This window comes from Mustela erminea, chromosome 4, assembly GCF_009829155.1.
Source record: "Mustela erminea isolate mMusErm1 chromosome 4, mMusErm1.Pri, whole genome shotgun sequence".
NCBI classification, from domain to species: Eukaryota; Metazoa; Chordata; class Mammalia; order Carnivora; family Mustelidae; genus Mustela; species Mustela erminea.
In genome coordinates, this window is record NC_045617.1 from 7,115,174 (window position 1) to 7,134,261 (window position 19,088).

At 45.1% G+C, this 19,088-nt stretch overlaps 1 protein-coding gene across 3 annotated transcripts in view; it reads left to right on the forward strand.

Moving 5' to 3' along the window:
* Window positions 1–19,088, forward strand: part of AGPAT4 (1-acylglycerol-3-phosphate O-acyltransferase 4) — a 118,160-nt gene that overhangs the window by 14,737 nt on the left and 84,335 nt on the right. The window lies entirely within an intron of this gene.

Genomic DNA, 19,088 nt, shown 5'->3' on the forward strand with positions numbered 1-19,088 from the left:
TATCATAAAATTCACCCATTTTAAGTGCACGGTTCAATGAGTTGGGACATTTATCCAGCAACTTATACATACAATTGTGCAATGGCCACCAGAATCCAGCATAGAGACTTTGATTACCTCCAGCGAGTTCCCATCCCTTTGCGTGTGCTTCTCACTTGTTCCCTTAGCCCCGTGTGATCAGCAACCCATTTGCTGTTTCTGTAGTTTCTCCTTCAACGGGAGCTTCATGTCGATGGAATAATTCACTGTCTAGTGTTTTCTGTCTGGCTTCTGTCATCGAGCAGGGTTTTCTGAGGCCTGTCCATGTGTTGCACGGCCCTGTAGTCTGTTCCTTGGTTTTGCTGAGCATTACTCCATCGTGCGGCTAGACCACGTCTCATTTATTCACTCACCCGGTGAGGGATACGTGGTTTTCAGCATCCATCCAGGTTAAGTTTACCACTTTTATTCCTGATCCAAAGGACGGGTTAGAAATAAGTCACTTTTTCCTCACTACATCATCCCTACCCCCAGAATCCCACTTGAGAAACACGAACATGCATAGGAAGGGCTTGGAGGAAGCAAGAGGCAAGCTGCCTCCAGCCAGCCGTCCCCGGCCTTGAGCCTCTCTCTCTCTCAGATCAGCGCAGCAGGTGTTTGGAATTGGACGCTGTAGTTCAATCGAGTTAACAGCTCTGACTCTGGGGAAACAGCAAGTCCCTCCCACCTAAAACTAGACAATAGGGAACATACATTCCTGACTTCCGTCCCGACTCATTTGTCTTCCAGCCAAAAAAATGTAAAAATTTCAATGTTGCCCATTAATGAGCCCATTTTTTCTACTCAATTACTTATCTCTCCACTGGTTTCTCTAACTAAGTGAAACTTTTGGCAACTCACCAGATTTCGTTCACAAGCTCTTTCTGTAAGCGTCTACCACGCACAGCCCTGTGCTGGCTCCTGGGGGATGGGGTAAGCCACCAGACACCGGCCCTGCCTCAGGGAGTGCTGCTCCTGGGAAGCATCGTCTGCTTCTGCTCCGTTTGGCTGTTGAAGGGCATCTGACTTTATAGCTCCAGTAAAATCTCTTTCATATATTCGAGCCCTGAAATTTCATCAGAATTTAATCACAGTGAGTCTGCCCTAGGAAATATAGCCTATTATGTACTTTAGTGGGTCGCATTGATAGTAAGGAACATAAGCAGAGTTTTCAATGTCGGGTATTTAGAATCCTTGACCTACTGAAGGTTTTCTCCGAATCTTAAGCATAGAGCCTAATTACGCTATGTGGTGGCAATAGCTTCTCTTGGCCTGCATGCCTACGGTTGATTGCCTCTGCTCTCTGAGACTGACTGGAAGACTTAGGGGGAGTAAATATCCTTAAAGCCTTTGCCCACAGGCTTCTCTTAGGATCGAAGGTGAAGTCCCATCCGACTTTTATTTATGGTCTAGGGTCACAGATATCATCCAGCTTAGGAAGATACAACCTACATCCTTGCAGCGTTCTGGTGAGCACTCCCATCATGCCCACAGACATGGCCACTGCCATCTTGCTCTGTTCCCTGGGGGAGGGGAGGGTGCCTTTTTTTTTTGCAGGCTGAAATTCCCCTCTAAGGACTTACCCATTCCTTTTTTCCCCCACAATGTCAGGACATGTGTGATTATATCACAAGTAGAGTGAAACTGACTATGTTTATGTTTTGTCATCTGTAGGGCCAGGAGTTTGTTTTCCCTTTTTTTTTTTTTTTTTAAAAGATTTTATTTATTTATTTGACAGACAGAGATCACAAGTAGGCAGAGAGGCAGGCAGAGAGAGAGGAGGAAGCAGGCTCCCCACTGAGCAAAGAGCCTGATGCGGGGCTCGATCCCAGGATCCTGGGATCATGACTGAGCTGAAGGCAGAGGCTTTAACCCACTGAGCCACTCAGGAACCCTAGTTTGTTTTGCTTTTTAAAACAACTGTATGAGATAGAATTCTTACGATAAAGCTCACCCATTCAAGTGGACAACTCAGTGGTTTGTGATCTCTTCTGAGTTGTGCAATCATCACCACGATCTACTTTTAGAACATTTCATCACCTCAAAAAAATTAAAAAATTAAAAAGTAAAGAAACCAGGGGCAGTCACTCCCCAATCCCCTCTTTTCCAGCCCAGGACAGCCACTAGGGCACCTTCTGTCTCTGTGATTTTGCCTATTCTGGATCTCTCATACACAGCACCATACAGTATGTGGTCTTCTGTGACTGGTTTTTTCACCTGCTATAATGTTTTTGAGGTTCACCCATATTATCGCATGTATCAGTCATTCACTCCTTTTCGTGGCTGAGTAATGTTCCATTGTGTGGATACAACCATTTTGTTTGTCCATGCCACAGTGGACAGACATTAGAGCTGTTTCCATCTTTTCACTATTATGAACAATACCGCTATGAACATTCACATACAGGTTTTGGGTAGACTTCATGTTTTCATTTCTTTGGGGTACATACTAGGACTGGAATTTGGGGATCATGTGGGAACTCCACTGAACATCTGGGAAACCAGAGCCGGTGCTTTTCATTCACTTCCTAAAATCTTTGGGAGCCTAAGGAAACAAGGGTATTTTGCATAGATGTCTCACACCTTCAAAGCCAAGTTCCTTTGGTATTCAGGCCTATCTCAAAATGTTATCAGAGACATGGTGCAGGAGAATGTTATGCATGAGATACCACAGAGAAGGAATGAAGAAGAAACTGTCAGAAGGGCTGTTGGTACAGCTCAGGTAGTGGTGATTACGTGAGGTTTTATGATGGGAAACCAGGCTGTGTCCTGTCCAACCTGATGTGCTTCTGTACTGCCCTCAGGATAGTAAAAATTGCTGGGTGTGTTCAGCAGTGTGTGCCTTTTTCTTTTTCTTTCTTTTTTATTTTACTTTTATTTACTTTTCTTTTTCTTTCTTTCCTTTCTTTTTCTTTTTTTTTTTTTTTTAATTTCAAGTCAGCTCCACACCCAGCATGGGGTTTGAACTCATGACCCTGAGATTAAGAGTAGCTCTGTGTACTGAGCCAGCCAGGTGCCCCAGTGTGTGCCTTTCTCTGAACAGTTTTAAGACACCCGCTTTTTTGAGTTCAGGGATTGTATTTCCAGAACTCTCCACTCTGCCAGGATTTCCTTTCTTAGAAAGTAGGAAGTCCTGTGAAGAGCGTTATCTAAAACCAAGAAGCACTTGCTTTCTGTATTGAATCCATTTTTTGTTCTCTCATTTGAGTCAGTATTTACCGATCTTTAAGAATTAAATTACTGTTTGAATAAAGCTTAGATCAAGGATCAAAGGAGGAAGTCTCCAGCAATAAACCATTGCTAAACTAAACTTCTGTCTATGGGAAGGGCCTGTTGAAATGGTACCTTGAAGTTTTGTAAGAATGTATTTTCCCCCATATTCCCTGATATTTAATTATTTATTACTCTGCACAGAGGAGGGAACATAACCATGAAAAAGGATAACCAATGGATTTTCATATACATAAATTACCTTTTAATATTTTGTAGAATTTAAAACCAGTTGTCTTATTTTTCACCCCCAGTAGTTTTGTGGAGTAGATTGCTGGGAATGATAGAAAAGGAAACCGGAAGCCCAAACTAGACAAATCCTAGAACTTCCTTGAGCCTTCATTTCCTTTTCTATAAAATGGGTACACTGATAAATCAGAGAGCGTTGCCAATACCAACTAATGTGCAACATACTTAAGTCTGAAAAGTATGATGCAAAAGTTTGAGTTTTTTGTTTGTTTTGCTTTGTTTTGTTTTAAACGAAAATACAATACCAAGTACAGTACTGATTTACCCCAACACTCTTCTACCAGGAGTATTTACCAGCATAAAGAAGAAATTACTGTTTTCCATTATCTCTAACTGAGAACATCCTCTGGGGTGTTAATTGACCATTTTGAAAAGCAATTTGTTAATATCTGGGAAAGCTAAAGGTGTGCTGTTAGACTAATGTAGCAATTCCAATGCCAGTGGTCATTAATGCTCTTTAAGTCATACAAAAGAATTCTTTTCTGCACTTAGAACAACTGGATGCATAAAATTTCAAAAAATAGTGAGTGTAGAAAGGAAATAATAAAAGGACTCAAATATTATTTATATACATCTTTACAACTAGAGACTTACATATTGTCTCTGAATACAGATACATAAACTAGAAAAATAAGAGACAGAAGAAAACACACGAATTTCAACCTCAGATTAGAGAAGTGACTTCAATATCTAAAATAGGTTATTCCTTAAAACGCACACACACACACACACACACACACACACACACACACACACACAGCGGGGCACCTGGATGGCTCAGTCAGTTAAGCATCTGCCTTTGGCTCAGGTCATGATCTCAGGGTCCTGGGATTGAGCCCTACATCGGGCTACCTGCTCAGTGGAGAACCTGCTTCTCCCTCTCCCTCTGCCATTCCTCTGACTTGCCATCTGGTTCACTCTCTTTGTCAAATAAATAAATAAAATCTTTTTAAAAAAACCCACAAAACAAACATGACTAAACACCAATGAGGTAAAATACTTTGCATGTTTTGTGTATTTAAAATATTTCAGAAATTTTAAAAAGTTTGGTGGCTTATCATCCAGACTATTTCCTAAGCATAGAGTTATACTCCTCTTGTCTTACACAATTTGTTTCCTGCCATACATATTTTGGTTGATTGTGCATATTATAAACATCTTTTTGTCACTCAATATACTTTCTCGGTGTTCTTCCTGGCCCTCCTAAGTCTTTCTGTTACAGTGTAATTACTTGCTCAGAGAAGAATTTTTAGAGGAAACAAAATGGCTTGTGCTTCCTCTTAATATTTTACAATTATTTTCCATTTACTCATTTGTAATTCAAAGTGATTTCTCATTCTCTTCCGATATATTTGGTTCCTGACACTGAAGGAGCTCATAACCTAAAAGCAGAGGTAAAATTAAAGTCTGGTTTAATCAGGGCACAAAGAATCCATTGAGTTTCTTAAGCAATTCCTCAAAACTGGGCATTCACAATGTGGAACTTTAACCTACTATTTCCAAAAATAACCATCAAACAAGTGTCAGTTGGAAAGAAAATTCTCCCATCCTGGTGGACCTCATTCAGTCCCCGGCTGCTGTCCATGACTCCCTTCAATTTTTCCTGTGCCCTAGGATGCCCTGAGCTTTGCCTGTGTCCCAGGAGGCCCTGTGGTTCTCTGTGTCCCAGGATGCCCTGAGCTTTGCCTGTGTCCCAGGAGGCCCTGTGGTTCTCTGTGTCCCAGGATGCTCTGTGGTTTGCCTGTGTCCCAGGAGGCCCTGCAGTTTACCTGTGTCCCAGGATGCTCTGTGGTTTGCCTGTGTCCCAGGAGGCCCTGGAGTTCTTTGCCTATGTCCCAGGAGGCCCTGCGGTTCCCCATGTCCCTGGACTCCCTTTAGTGTTCCCTGTGCCTGAGGCTGTTGGTGCTTCAGCTGAAAGTGGCCCAGGGGTCTTGTGAGGCTTTGCTGTCCCCTCTGGTCTTGGATGCATTCCTGTTCTGGGTTCTTGAGATGCACCAGTTAAGACAATTAAAGCTCCGCGCTGGGCTAGGATTTCCATTCCCTGATCTCTAGTGGGTAACGTGTCCTTTTACAAACTTGAACTAGTTTCCTTGTTGCAGAAACATCCCCTAGATAGATAAGCACAATACTGAGCTAGCAGGACCCTTACAAGCACTGAGAGGAATTCTGGGATCCTGGAATTGGAGAAGTATGGCCCAGGCAGTGACTTCGGCCTCTGTCTTGGTTTCCCTCATCCCTGTCTGAGATTATGTTGGCATGGATGTAGCTCCACAGTAGAGCTTCCCGGTTTCCTATGGAATCGTAACGAGGGATTGGTAAAGGCTGGTCTGTGATAGGCTGTAAGATTTGCTGCCTCTGAGAGAGAAAACAGCATCTGGTCGAGGGCCAGGGAAGAAGGAGCGCTCCGAGGTTTGTCCCTACACGGCGTGATGGGGCCAGTCACCTGACTCTCTCGATGGCCCGTGTTTCACCTCTATGACGAGCCGCTGGAGTTGGCCCCTGTAGTACATTTCTTCTCTGTTGGTTGGTATTTAAGGGTTGGAGTTACAGTGTGAGCTAAAGGAATAAGGAGGATCTTTCACTAAATGCCTTGGATACAACCGGTTCAGTATTTGGAAACAAGTCTGTTTAGATCTTCATGGATTATCACAGCCAAAAATAAATGTCAGATCAAATAGTTAAGAATAAAAATTAGTTATGGAAAAAGAATGACCTATGTTTTCTGCAGGGTAGAAACTAAGGATAGAAGGATGCATTTTCTAACTCGAACTTCATGAAAGAAATCACAGTTCTTCATAATAATCTAAAGCTCCAATGAGCTAAAAATAAGAGCAGGCAAACTGAGAAAAATGGTCATTCTAAATGGACTAGCAAAGATGTTATTCTATTTAATATATGAAGAGCTCATGAAAATCAATATGCAAGAGATAAATGGGCAGTAGATAAAAAGGAAAGTCAGGAAGAAAAAGCAATAGTTTAATAAAAATATCTAACTTTACTTGTCACCCTGAAAAATGCAAATTAAAACAATGAGACATACCTTTAATGAAGAGTGAGTCTTGTTTTCCTTGTTCTTAAGAGAGAATTCTTCTTTTTGACAGACATGTGAGGAAATGAGTATTTTTGTATTTTGCTGGAAGAATGTAAGTAGCTACAGACCTTTGGGAAATGGATTTGGTAATACTTACCCGATACCCCTTAAACTGCTCCTTGAACCCAGAAATCCTACCCAGGCTAAGGAAATAACGGAAAAAAAAACAGAAGAAAAGTTACTCCCCAAATTATTAATCATTGCTTTATTTATTATTAAAAAGGCAAAAAGAAGTCTAAACAGATAACAGTGAGGCAGTAAGATAATAAATAACTGAAGAGTTATTTTGTGATAAATGGACGTCGAAAATTATCTCACTGAAGCGGAAGAAAAGGACATATGAAGTTGATTCAGCCTAAGAGCTCAACTGTATTTAAAAACAAAAAGCCTTCTGCAATGGTTGTACCTAGAAAAGAAAAAAAAACATAAAAAGTCTATGCATTCACCAAAGATACTGTCTTTGATGGTTATAGGTGCTAAAATTTCTATATTTTAGAATTTTACAAATTTTCTATAATGAATGTGAATTACTGTTATGATCAGGGAGAGGGGAGAGATTATCTTTATAAAAATATTCCAAGACTATGACTCAGTGACTTACATAGTATAATTTTCTTTACTTTTACCAGGTTTGTGTTTTATTTTATATTTGTATTCTTATTTTTTTTTTAGATTCGTATTTTAATAAAAGAGTCTTTGTTTAAAACCAAACCTAACCAAACAAACAAAAAACCAGTCCACTCTGGTCCCAACCAATATCTGAGCTCCCCTGAGGAGGTTTAAGCAGGTAATTTGCTTTCATTTTAGTTGTTTTCATGTCAGTTTGATATATGGCTTCATGCAATTTTAGCATTTGTAGATGGGGATTCCGTGCTCATTACACAATGTGATGACTTAGGGAGGAATCATGGGGGTTATCTGCATGACTTTTGCAAGGAGAATAAATTGTTAGGTCACCTGCCCTGTGCTTTCTGTAATGGGAAAGAAACCTAGGACAGTGTCAGTTCATACTGTCGCTTTTGCATTTTGCTTTTGACGATCCAGAGTTATTGCTATGAAGATCAAATTATATTAGGTCATCTAGAGGTGCAGACTGGACCAACATTTATTGAGCATCTATTTATTCCTGTAAGAAATGAATGGGGTGGGGGTTCATCCTGGGCTGGGAAATCTTACTCAGTATGTGCTGTAGTTTGTCAAGCATAGTTCTGACCCACGTATGTGCTGTAGTTTGTCGAGCATAGTTCTGACCCACATAAGACACAGAGAGGTGGGGTGCGTGCCTGGGTGGCTCAGTGGGTTAAAACCTCTGCCTTCGGCTCAGATCATGATCCCAGGGTCCTGGAATCGAGGCCTGCATCGGGCTCTCTGCTCAGCAGGGAGCCTCCTTCTTCCTTCCTCTCTCTCTGCCTGCTTGTGATCTCTGTCTGTCAAATAAATAAACAAAAATCTTTATTAAAAAAAAAAAGACACAGATTGAGGGCCAGAGAGAATCCCCTGCCCTTACCTTCAGAAGCCTAACGCAATGGTATAAAGTTAGAACAAGACATATGAATTAATGAATCTTTAACTGAATGGATGAACCAGTAGCTTCATGGGCAACCTAATGAATGAATAAAGCCATCAGTGGGTTAATGAATGTTTGCTTAGATCCAAGAATACCTGTCCCGGATTCTACCTCATGGAAGTTGAAAAGAACATCACTGCTCTCACCAAGCAGAAGAAGAAAAAGACAGAGAAGAGGCTGTGTTTCGCGGTTGATCGCTGCTGTTATTTAATGAAACTTTTCGAGGAATAGTCCGTCCGTAATGACCCCAAAAACGCTGTTCCTGTCTGAACACTTCAATATTCTGTGGTCGTATTTCAGACCTCTCTAGCAACAAGGATACTGTAAGTCAACTTATTTTGGGCCCTCACAGCCAGCAGTTCTGTCTTCGATAAATGATTCATGTCAGGAAAGCATTTGAGTGCATTTCTTTTCTAATAAGTCTCTCTTCAGGTCCATTATGCATGAATCAAGTCAGGGAAATTGCCTGGGCTCATTGGCATCCCTTTATGAAAATCAAAGGATGAAAGATTTAAAATCTAGCCTTATTGATCTCCCACCTTCCACATACTCTTTACCAGGAAAGGAAGAATGGGCAGCAACAGGACCTCCCAGAACCCAAGGGTCAAGGATGCTTAAAGACCAGTGAGGAGGACAGAGAGGGATCCAGCAGAGTAAGGAGCCCACTCACTGGTGCCCGAGGCACAGAAGAAAAAGGCCACTTGCTTATTTCACCCAAAATTGGTTCCCCCAAGTGGACCCTCCTGGAGCCCTCCCCCGATACACACGACGAACTCCAGTGATAATGACAGAGCCAGCGGACTGCCTCCTCTAAGCCCTACTCCCTGGTCGAAACCCCAGGGTATTAACGCCGTGGCCATTTCTACGAATCCCAAGCACCGTCGTGGATGCAGTGGGGAGAAGCAGCCCCACTTCCCATTTTCTGAGCCACAAACTTGAGTGCGACAGAGCCCGTGCACACGCCTTACCTCACTGAACTCTCCCACCGCCCTTATCTATGGTCCGTGGTCATATCCCACGGACAGATGGGGAAGCTGGCACTGTGGGAGGCCCAGCGGCCAAGCCGAGGCGGACACGTAGGTGGTCCGGAGTCTAACGCAGACCAAGTCAACACTGGTGCTTCCCTCTCTCTACTTCCGTCTTTGACAGTCGCTGAACTCATGAGGGCTCTAATCCAGCTGATACAAGCCGATGCAGGAGAAGCTCCCAATCATCGTAGCACCCCCTCGTCTGGGTGCAAACACACTAGGTGAGCTGTTGTGTGGAAGAGAATCCTACGTCCATGTGGTTTTGTTCCATAGCCTTCAGGCTTCGGCGACTACCGCGGCACATCTTCTCCGCCTTATCACTTCATATCTAATGCTTGGAGCAACTTTACTGGAAAATCAATGCCAGACAATGGGCTTGGCTATCTCTGGTGGGTCAGTACCCCTATCCCCACGGACTCCTGGCCTGGCCACTTCCAGACCATGTGGGGTTGTTTGGCCAAACTGGAGCCTGCTTAAAGGTGAGAGCTCCTAAATACTGACAAGATTAGGGTTGAACCCCCTCCCCCGATGGGTATTGAGAATGAAAACATTAAATTATAAAATACGTGTCAGGAAATTTCCAATGAAGTTTTAGGTTGGGCTGTAAGTCTTCTTTTAAAGGCTTTTCGTTATTTGTTTTTGATTGATTTTTGAAATATTAAAGATCAGATTTTATGAAAAAAAGTTAGGCACCGTGATTCGCTGGTGACCTAAGTTGCACCGTAAGTTGGCCCCAACCTCACCTTGCTCAGAAGTCAGCCCCCTGAAAACTGCTTCCTGGTGGATACAGACATACCTTTTATCTGCTTATTCTTAACTTATTCCATATCTCCAGGAAAGTACTGGCATGTTCAGAGGGCACCAGGACGATCGTGGTCTTGATCTTATTAACACTGCTTTTCATTTCTCTTCAGCGACATAAAGGCAAAAGTCCGTATCATGAGTTCAACTTCTTTCTCCCATACAGTTGAGAGAGCTAAGGAACTAAAGAGGGCCTCAGAATCAGTGGTTTTGAACGATCTTACCTGAGGACAGGAATGGGGACAAAATCCATTAAAACTCGTGAGTCGACTTTGGGGGGCGTCTTACAACTCACTTCACCTCAGGGCCATCCTGGATTGTGCGGATGACAGAAAAGGTCCAGACCAGGACTCATTAAAGGACTCATTAAAGGACTCATTAAAGCAAACAGAAGGGGGGGGACTGGCTGGCTCAGTGGTAGAGCGGGCAACTCTCGATCTCGGGGCGTGTAAGTTCAAGCCCCATGTTGGGTGTAGAGATTGCTTAAAACTAACAGAAGAAACTTCGAGAACCACAGTGGAAAGATTAGTAAGACAAGACGGTAGATGCTTTGGGGTCATGGGCAAAGCAGCTGAAGGGGAAGGAGACGCGCCAGGCAGCCTGGGCGCACCGGCCGGCTTGAACTAAGGAGCTCCTTCCCGCCGGCGGAGCTGGGTGCGCTCTTCTGTGCGATCTGCGTGTAAGCGTGGCCCACTCCCGGAAGGCGGGGATGGTTACCTCCATCACACAGACACACCAACTGAGGCGAGGTGAGAAGCCCAAGGTCACGCAGTCAGAAAGTGGGGATTTAAACCCAGCGTCTGCCCACAGAGCGGCTCCGTGGCTGGCTTGGCCACGCCGCTTGTCACGGCCCGCGTGGGAAGGAGAGAAGTGGGCACCGGGAGACCGCAGGCCTGACCACGTTGCCTTGGTGACGGGAGGACTAGAGTAGGAGGTGGTTTATATACTGAATAAAGCTCTCTTTTTTGTGTTTTGGTGCCAGCTGGTGCTGCATCTGCCTCACGCCTGCTTCTGTAGGCCCGGAGCTGGTCCCGGGCCATTTCCCCACTCGGAGAGGCCTGAGGGGATACGTGCCCAGGAGAGCCTCAGCTTCCACATATTTCCACACGTGTCCCCTCCATAGGTGTGTCACTGACCAGCAGCCACCACCCTGCAGCGGCAGCCGTGGAAGAGAGACACCAATTTCCATGCAAACGGATCCATCCTGCCTCCCTTCCATATTTAATACGGGATTAATAAGCTTTCCTTATTAACTGGAATATTCTTACTTAAAGCAGGAATGTCGATGCTTCCCCGTTGGGAAGATTAGTTGCCTTCATTTCACCTCCGTTTTTGGTTTCCTGGTACTGGACTTTCGGGAAACTTCCAGAAATTGAACATCATGTAACAAGGCATTTTCCACGGAGTCCCCAGCAAAATAGTTCGCACACTCTGGGCTGTCACGAAGGTGGCCGGCCGGGGGGCTCCCTGAGACGGCACGCGCGCCGTGAGGTCAGAGCCCCCCGCGGCCCTGTGACTGCGGGAAAGCTGGACTGGGGTTTAGAAAGGTCCGACATGGCTCTGGAAAGAGGGTGTGACTGAGGCTGTGGGGGGACCGACCGGCTGGGAGGTCGCTCGCACCTCAGGGTCACCCCAACGTCCAGAATGGGACCGTGAATTGAAATATGACACGGTTTTCTGAAGGCCCAAGTTCATGGGAAGCCTCGCTACCTCGGGCTTCCTGGGTCCAAAGCAGCATCGTAGCGGTCAGAGCCTGAGCTTGAGTCTCAGACATTTACTTACTCTTTGAACTTTACATGCTCCGTAGTCTAACTAACCCCATTTCCTCTTCTGTAAAATGGGGGAACAGTGACTCCCCTGTGGGCTTTTGTCACAGGGAATGACATAATGTGTGTAGAACATTGGTGTGCGGGTTCCGTTGCACCGGTTACTACTCAGAAAATCTCCTGTTTGCCTTTGGACGTTTTCACCTCATACTTGTTACAGCTACAAAAGGCCTTAGAGAGTATCTGATTTAATTTCCTTCCATCTCTGTTCTCCAGACAGAAAAAGTTGCCTAGGTGTTTGCCTCTGAGTCTTGGTCTTCTTGAATTAGTTAGAAAACCTCTTCAGAATGTCTTTTTCTCATAGAAGCTACTCAGAACCAACTATGAAATATAAACTTAGACGCCTCGATTTCCTATAGACTTAAATTTTTGTCATCCTAAAATTAGACTTCGGGGCCAGAGGCTTTGGGTTATCACTCAGAGGATGGAAGGAAAGCGCTGAGCGTGATTGACGACTTCTTCGGAGCTTGGTTTGGTTTAATGGACATCCTGTACGGGCCAGGGATGTTGGACAGAGGACTGGGCCATCAAATTTTAACAGAAGCTAATTGTAATCGGCTTCTGCCAAACCATGTGATGAGGATGATTTCTTTAGCTGAGCGCTATTTCAGTTAGAGATGGTCCCAGAGACAGTTACATTTGGTCTAGAACACTTTCTCTCCTGTCTTGTTTTGGGACTTGAGCCAATCTAAGTCTCAGGAATCCAAAAACTAAATTTATCCTTGTTTGTCAGGACCAAGTGCTAAGTGTCTGCCTCAGGCTTCCACAAGTTAGTCGCTGCCCTCTTGGAGATCTCTACGAAATTCGTTCAGCCTCACGGAGAAGGTGGGATCTGACCGTTCCAAGAGCAGAACACGCCTCACTCATTTTCCCTGGGACTGCATCCGTGTCCCTCTCCTCCGGGGCCGCCGGCGGCCCTGGGCATTCTCTGCCTTGCCAACCGAAAGTACTGGTGCAGAGTCGAAGTCACCAGCTGACCCCATGTTTGCTTAGTCCACGCTGCTCTCTGCCGTCCCCGTGGTTTTCCTTTTCTTTTCATCTGGTCAGTCGAGCCCCTTTGAGAGCCCCTCTGTGCAGGAGCTCAGGAAGAGGGAAGGAGCCAGATCCCCTGAATGAGGAGACCCCATTGAAATAACAGGAAACTCGGGTGGGTAAGGGCATCGGTTTTCTGTATGAGAACCAGAGATGGTTCTATCTGTAAAGGATCTCAGAGGTCACCTACTCAATTTCTTCCTAAGGAGGAAGATGTTGAAAGAGTCAGGCCAAGCCCAGACTCCAGGTTGGCTGACTTGTCTGAGTGTGTGTGTGTGGGGGGGTGTGGGTTGTGGGGGAGGGGGCGTATACATAAAACCACTGCTGTTAGTGTTTTCCTAAGGCTTTCTTTGCTTCCAGTACTTTTTCTATACTTGATTTTAAAGTTGTATATATATATATACAACTTTAAAGTTGTATATATATATATACATATATATATATATATGTATATATATAAATTTGGGGTCCTTTATCTCGTAATAGCATATTGAAAATACACTCGTTTTACTACAAACCTATTATAGTGATACTTATTCAACCGTGTGGGTTTCCCATCATTCACTTTATTGTTTCCTCATGTTGGAAATATAAGCAGTTTCTAATTTTAGGTGCTTATAAATCATGCTTGCTGAAGATCTTCGGGCAGAGAGAATTTTTCTAAAAGTTAATTTTGTTCTTAAGAGAGTTTTCTCAGAAGCCGCGTTATCAGATGAAGCGGTGTGAAGATGTGTAAGGTCGCTCTAAAAAGCCCGCGTGGTGGTTCTCACACTGAGGCTAGGAGCCCCGCGTGACCTTGTCTCTTTCAGCATGGGGTCTTAGTATTTTCCTTTGGAATGTAAAAAATAGGTTTTGGTTTGTTGTCTTAGTATTTCCAAAATCTTTTCTCTCTTTTCTGTTTCGTGACCTGTTCTGGAGTTTGGAGTTAAAAGAGCCTAAATAAGGGGTTGTTTTGATTTCGGCGATGATGCTAAGTTGGTCGTGGCTATTATTTTAGCAATTCACTTGGACTGATTTCTTTGGAAGAAAGTCCTGCTTCTTCTAAAACCCCGACCTGGTTCAGTGCCGTATGTACATGCAGCAAACAAGCCAGCCCTTCAGACACACGCGAGCGCAGGAGCTAATCCCCTTTCTCTCTTCCCGAGTGTAACTGAAGGTCCTGTTTATTTCATAGTTTCGGAATAGGGGCGAAGGCCGACTCTGTCAGTCTTAACTAAGGGTCTCCTGTTTGTCGCCTGATTGAGTGCTTTAGGTGGAGGTTCTCTGTGTCTATTTGGAGGACGATGCAGTTTGAATTCTCTCGTGGGGACATTCCGAGCTTTCTTTATTTGCTTATGTTTCCACTGGAGGAGGTCAGCGGCCAATGGCACCATCTGCTTGACCACACAGAACTCGCTTCGGGAGTCCCTGGGAGCGGAGCTAGGCAGCTGTGGGCAGGGCTGCGGCTCTGCATCCGCTCACTTCCCAGCGAGAGACAGCCCCGAGCACTCTGTGGCTTGCACTTTCTCTCATTCTGAGGGCCACTTCTTCATGCCTGCAAGGATTGCTCCAGAGTTAAGAAGGTAAAGACTACGGGAGCTTTTGTGAACGCATCGTTTCCCGTGTCTGAGTCACTCGCGGAAAAGGAGAGGTTAGAATTAAAACAGCTGGGGGAGGAAATGTTTTAACACACTTGAAGGTAAATGAAAGAAAATGTCAGGCTCTGGAAATGTAGTGAGAGAAAAACTAAGTCGATTTCTCTCTCCCTGCTTTCCCAGAAATGCCAGAGTAATACATCGTAGCGGCCCCCCCGGCCTCCTCATTTTCTTGCAACCATGGAGAAATGCTCCCATTATTTGGGTGCTCCCTGTGTTCAGGCGCTCTGCTAAGGGTTTGACGTTCGTTTGGAATGTAAAAAACAGGTCTTGGTTTTTTGCTCAGTATTTACATTTCTGGATGAGCCTTGATCGTCACAGCAACCTCGAGTTGATTTCACCAACAAGGGAGTGATTTCTGGATTTCCAGCCGGAGCTGCCTGACTCGAAAGGTCCCCTGAGCCTTTCCTGGTCTCTAATGGTTGTGCTGGGTGGCCTTTCCCAAGCACCTGTGCCTGCATGCAGGGTGGCCTCCGGTGGCCTCCACGTTGCAGAATTTCTCTTGGACTGGCTCTTGGACTGGATTATCACCTCTGCCCTCCCCTGCCGGGGGCCGCCAACACTCCTGTTCTTTCTCCTCAAGTCTGCGAATGATATGCTTGTTCTCCACCAGCCACCTGTGGTTTCTCCCCTCGTGCACCACCTGTGTCCATCATCTGACCGCATCTAACCGCAAGGCAGGCCGGGAAGGGGGTCCATCCACCTCTCTGCCCCGGGAAGGGGAAGATCTCCTTCTCATTAGTGAAAAGAGTAATCGGTAGAGGAGAAAAAAGAAACCACCATAATTCTTCTGCCAGAAACTAGCCACTATTAATAGATGGCTATGACTATAGAAATAGATGGAGATGTGAATGATATAAATATACACATTATTATTTTACAGACCGGAATCAGGCTTCTCTGTTAGCCGTTTTCACTCAGTATATTACATTCTTCAAAGGCCTGGACTCGCTGGTTTAATGTGTCTGTCGCATAGTTGGTTCACGGTCACTCGGCATCCCCCGTGTGTAACCCCTAGGTCTCTCCCGTCCTCGTATGAACGACCTTTTTAGGTTTTAGGTCCTGGTGGTACACAAGGAGGCTCCTTCCACTGAATAAGGAGCCTCCTCCAACATTAATGACAGATGTTTCAAGCAGCTGGGAACCAATTTAACATAGACTCAGGGGTAACCATGTGCCCTGAAGGACTGCCAGAGACTTTGTCAAATGATGATTTAAATTCCAAATCTGCTAAACCCTCCGTGGCTGGGAAGTAACGGTAATTTGGAGTGACCTATTCTCCTTGAACCCATTACAAACCCTGGTAACAGGAGCTTTTCATCTATATTTAAAACGCTGGTTCAGTAATTTTCAGATGATGTGTATTAAGCTCATGGGTCAGACTTGACCTTCGGAAAAATTCAAATAATGTATACAGATTGGTTTCCTGGCATTTTTTTTTTTTCCTGTTCTCTGTGCTTTCCTTTAAAATGACGTGTGTCAGCAGTTCCTCCTCAATGTCCCCCTCACGCCCCAGACTGTGATTGGCTTGAGCTTTAATATCTGGCAAGTGCTCCCCGCTTCTGTTCTCACCCACAACCAACTTGTGCTTCAAGCCCTGATCACGTCATTTCTTCCCTCTGTCCCCTCCTCACACCTGACCTGTGTTGGTCTCTTGCGGCCGGATTTCACTCGTGCACAAGCCGGTAGTGTTGGGCTTGAAGTCTGCACCTGCCGTGCCTGGAGCCGGCGCTCAGGGCCGGCGGGCGAGTGCCGGGCGGGCCGCGTCGGACTCTTCATTGTGTAAGAAGCCACGACAGATAACGGGCACTTGGCTTCCTCACGGCTGCCCTTGATGATAAGAAATATCTCTGCTCACAGAAACAGGACAGGGCAACAGCTGCGTGGTTATTTGTTGGTTTGTAAACTCCGTCGATCATTGGTCTCATCGCCTGAAAAATAAAACTCTGTCACTTCCTTGCTTCACATCAACGACGGAAGTGACTTGGCCGGGAAGGTTCTCCCCCTAACATTCCCGGTAGTTACCAATCCAAGAGGGAAAGAGGCGAACTATTTTAAAATATTTTCAGTCTACCTGCGTTCGCCCCTGGAAAAATCTTTATACCATCTTTTCTCCATATGGCACTAAATTGGCTGATGACCACATTCCAGAAAAGGTTCTTTTATTCAATGCAAGTAGAGTGATTCCCCCAGACTTCCATCTGGAATGAACTCAAGACTACGACACATATTCACCCAGCAGACGCCTCCTTAAATAATTTAGCCTCGTGTCTCTTTTGCTAATCAGTCCTAGGACGAAGTCAGTAAAATTGTTTAATAACCTCATGGCACTGCTGATCTTTCCTTGTTTAGGCAATTCCTTGGCTAGTCCTATATTTTGCTCTCGCCTATACAATTGAGAATCAGTTTAAGATAAAAAAAAAAAAAAAGAAAGAAAGAAAAGCAATAGTTTCCATGGAATCCTTTTTTTTTTTTTAAGTTTTTATTTATTTGTCAGCGAGAGAGGGAGTGTGCATAAGCAGGGGGAGGGGCAGAGGGAGAAGCAGGCTCCCCACTGAGCCAGGGGCCTGATGTGGGACTCAATCCCAGGACCCTAAGATCATGACCTAAGCTGAAGGCAGATGTTACCTGACTGAGCCCACCAGGGTCCCACCTCCCTGGAACCTTGATCCCTCTTTATCGATAGAGAAAGAGAGACTCAGAAGAGTGAATTTACCCGAAGATCCATGACCAGTAAGAGGGATGGCAGAACTTCAAACCCAGACAGCTGAACCCACACTTAGCCGCCACCACACCAATCTAGGAAGGGGGTTTGAGGAAGTGCGGGCAGAACCAAACCACCCAAACCCACCTGCCTGTGATTCCCCTGAACCTTCACGGGTATGGCATTAGAGTCCCCCTCCATGCAATGCTAGTGAGGGTGTTACTCAGGGGCATGGTGGTCCCTTGTCTTTTACAAGGAAAAAAAAATCTTACATTTCCTTTTTAACACCCTACTCCTGTCTGGACACCGAGGAAGACTGCATTTTATCCCCTGCCTTTCCAATGCCAGTTGACTTCCTTTTCTTGGTGTTAAGTCAGCACACAGAGGATTTGCCGAATACTCCACCAATCCTAGAGCCCAGAATCCTAGTGAAGAACCATCCTTCTTCTGGCCAGATTGTATGGAAGCTTTTAGTAGCTAATGTAGGGACAGTGAATAAAGCACATGAATATTCAACATCATCCTATCGCTGCTGCCGAACTGTAAAGCAATGTGCATCACTCCTCTTTCTGTGGCTCCTCGAAGTCAAGTGCATGGAGAGTGGGCTGCCGGCTTAATGCCTACTCATTCGCGAGAGGCAGGGTGTGTTAGAACAGGGTGTGTCTGAAAGAGCTGGGCAACCTGGAGATGTCTGTGGGACGTGCCACCTGGGAAAGGTCAGAGATGTGGTGCATCAGTCTCTGCAGGGGCCTGGCTTTGTGCCCGAGAGCAGGCCTTCTGGGAGAGTGGGGTGTCTCAGTGGAGGCAGGCCTAAGGTTAGTTTTCATTTCCCCCCATCAGAAATGTATGGAAACTACGCATGAGTACTGTGTACCTTCCAGACTATCTAAGCAAGTGTAAATGTTCTGGAAGAACATACCTTATGTCTGTTCTCCTGCCCAAGACTATCTTCAAAACCAGTCTGGATGGCCAGACACAAGCCCCATTCTGCACTTGGAGCCTCACTTGTGATTCTGAACTTCAGTGAAGGCTGTGCTAATTTTTGTGTTTGGGGTCATCTCTGGGCTGCTCTGTACAGCCCAAGAGGACACCCCCCACCCCCGGTTCACACCCCAGGAGCAAAGCAGCCCAAGCAGGTGCACAAGAAAGAACTCAGGAGTAAAACTGAGAGCTACGATTAGTTATGGTCTGTGACAACTATAGGCAAATCACCCAACCCATGAGTCATCTCAGATTCTTATTCTGAAAAATGGGATAATAATAATACTCATCATTCACGGGATTAATGGGAGGCTTAAAGTGGTAAAGTAGATGTGAAACTATTACATAGATTCTTTTGTGTTATTAATAAAGACTGCAGGGAAGTCCAGGGTCTTCCAGCTATGATCGTACAGAGTTCATCCTAAAGCTTGAGCTCGTTTCTGGGCAAGTTTGCAGTGCGATTCTGCTTATAGGGGCATGAAGCTGTGATGCCTGACCACTCAGCTTTATTTATTTTCCCACCAGAGTATCTGCACCTCCTGCCTTTACACTTTTTCCCCAGGCTCGATTCGCCACACCATGAAGTCATATCATTATGCCATTTTGGGGTTGGAGACTGAGTCTGGTTGCTATGCGTGTTTCGAGTTTCTTTCTGATTTTAGAATATGTACACGTGTGTGTGTTCACACGCCTGTGTGAGAGTGTGTGTGTATGTGTGTGTGTGTGCATGTGTGTGTCAGGGGGTGGGGTGGTTGGGGGTGGTTCTCTTGCCTTCATCGTTGGTTATTTGTGTTTGCCCGTATCTCAGAGTCCCTTCCTTGCCCACCTTCGTTAAAGTGTTCCACCTGTATAGATACATTTTTTCAAATTAAGCGCCAACTATGTGC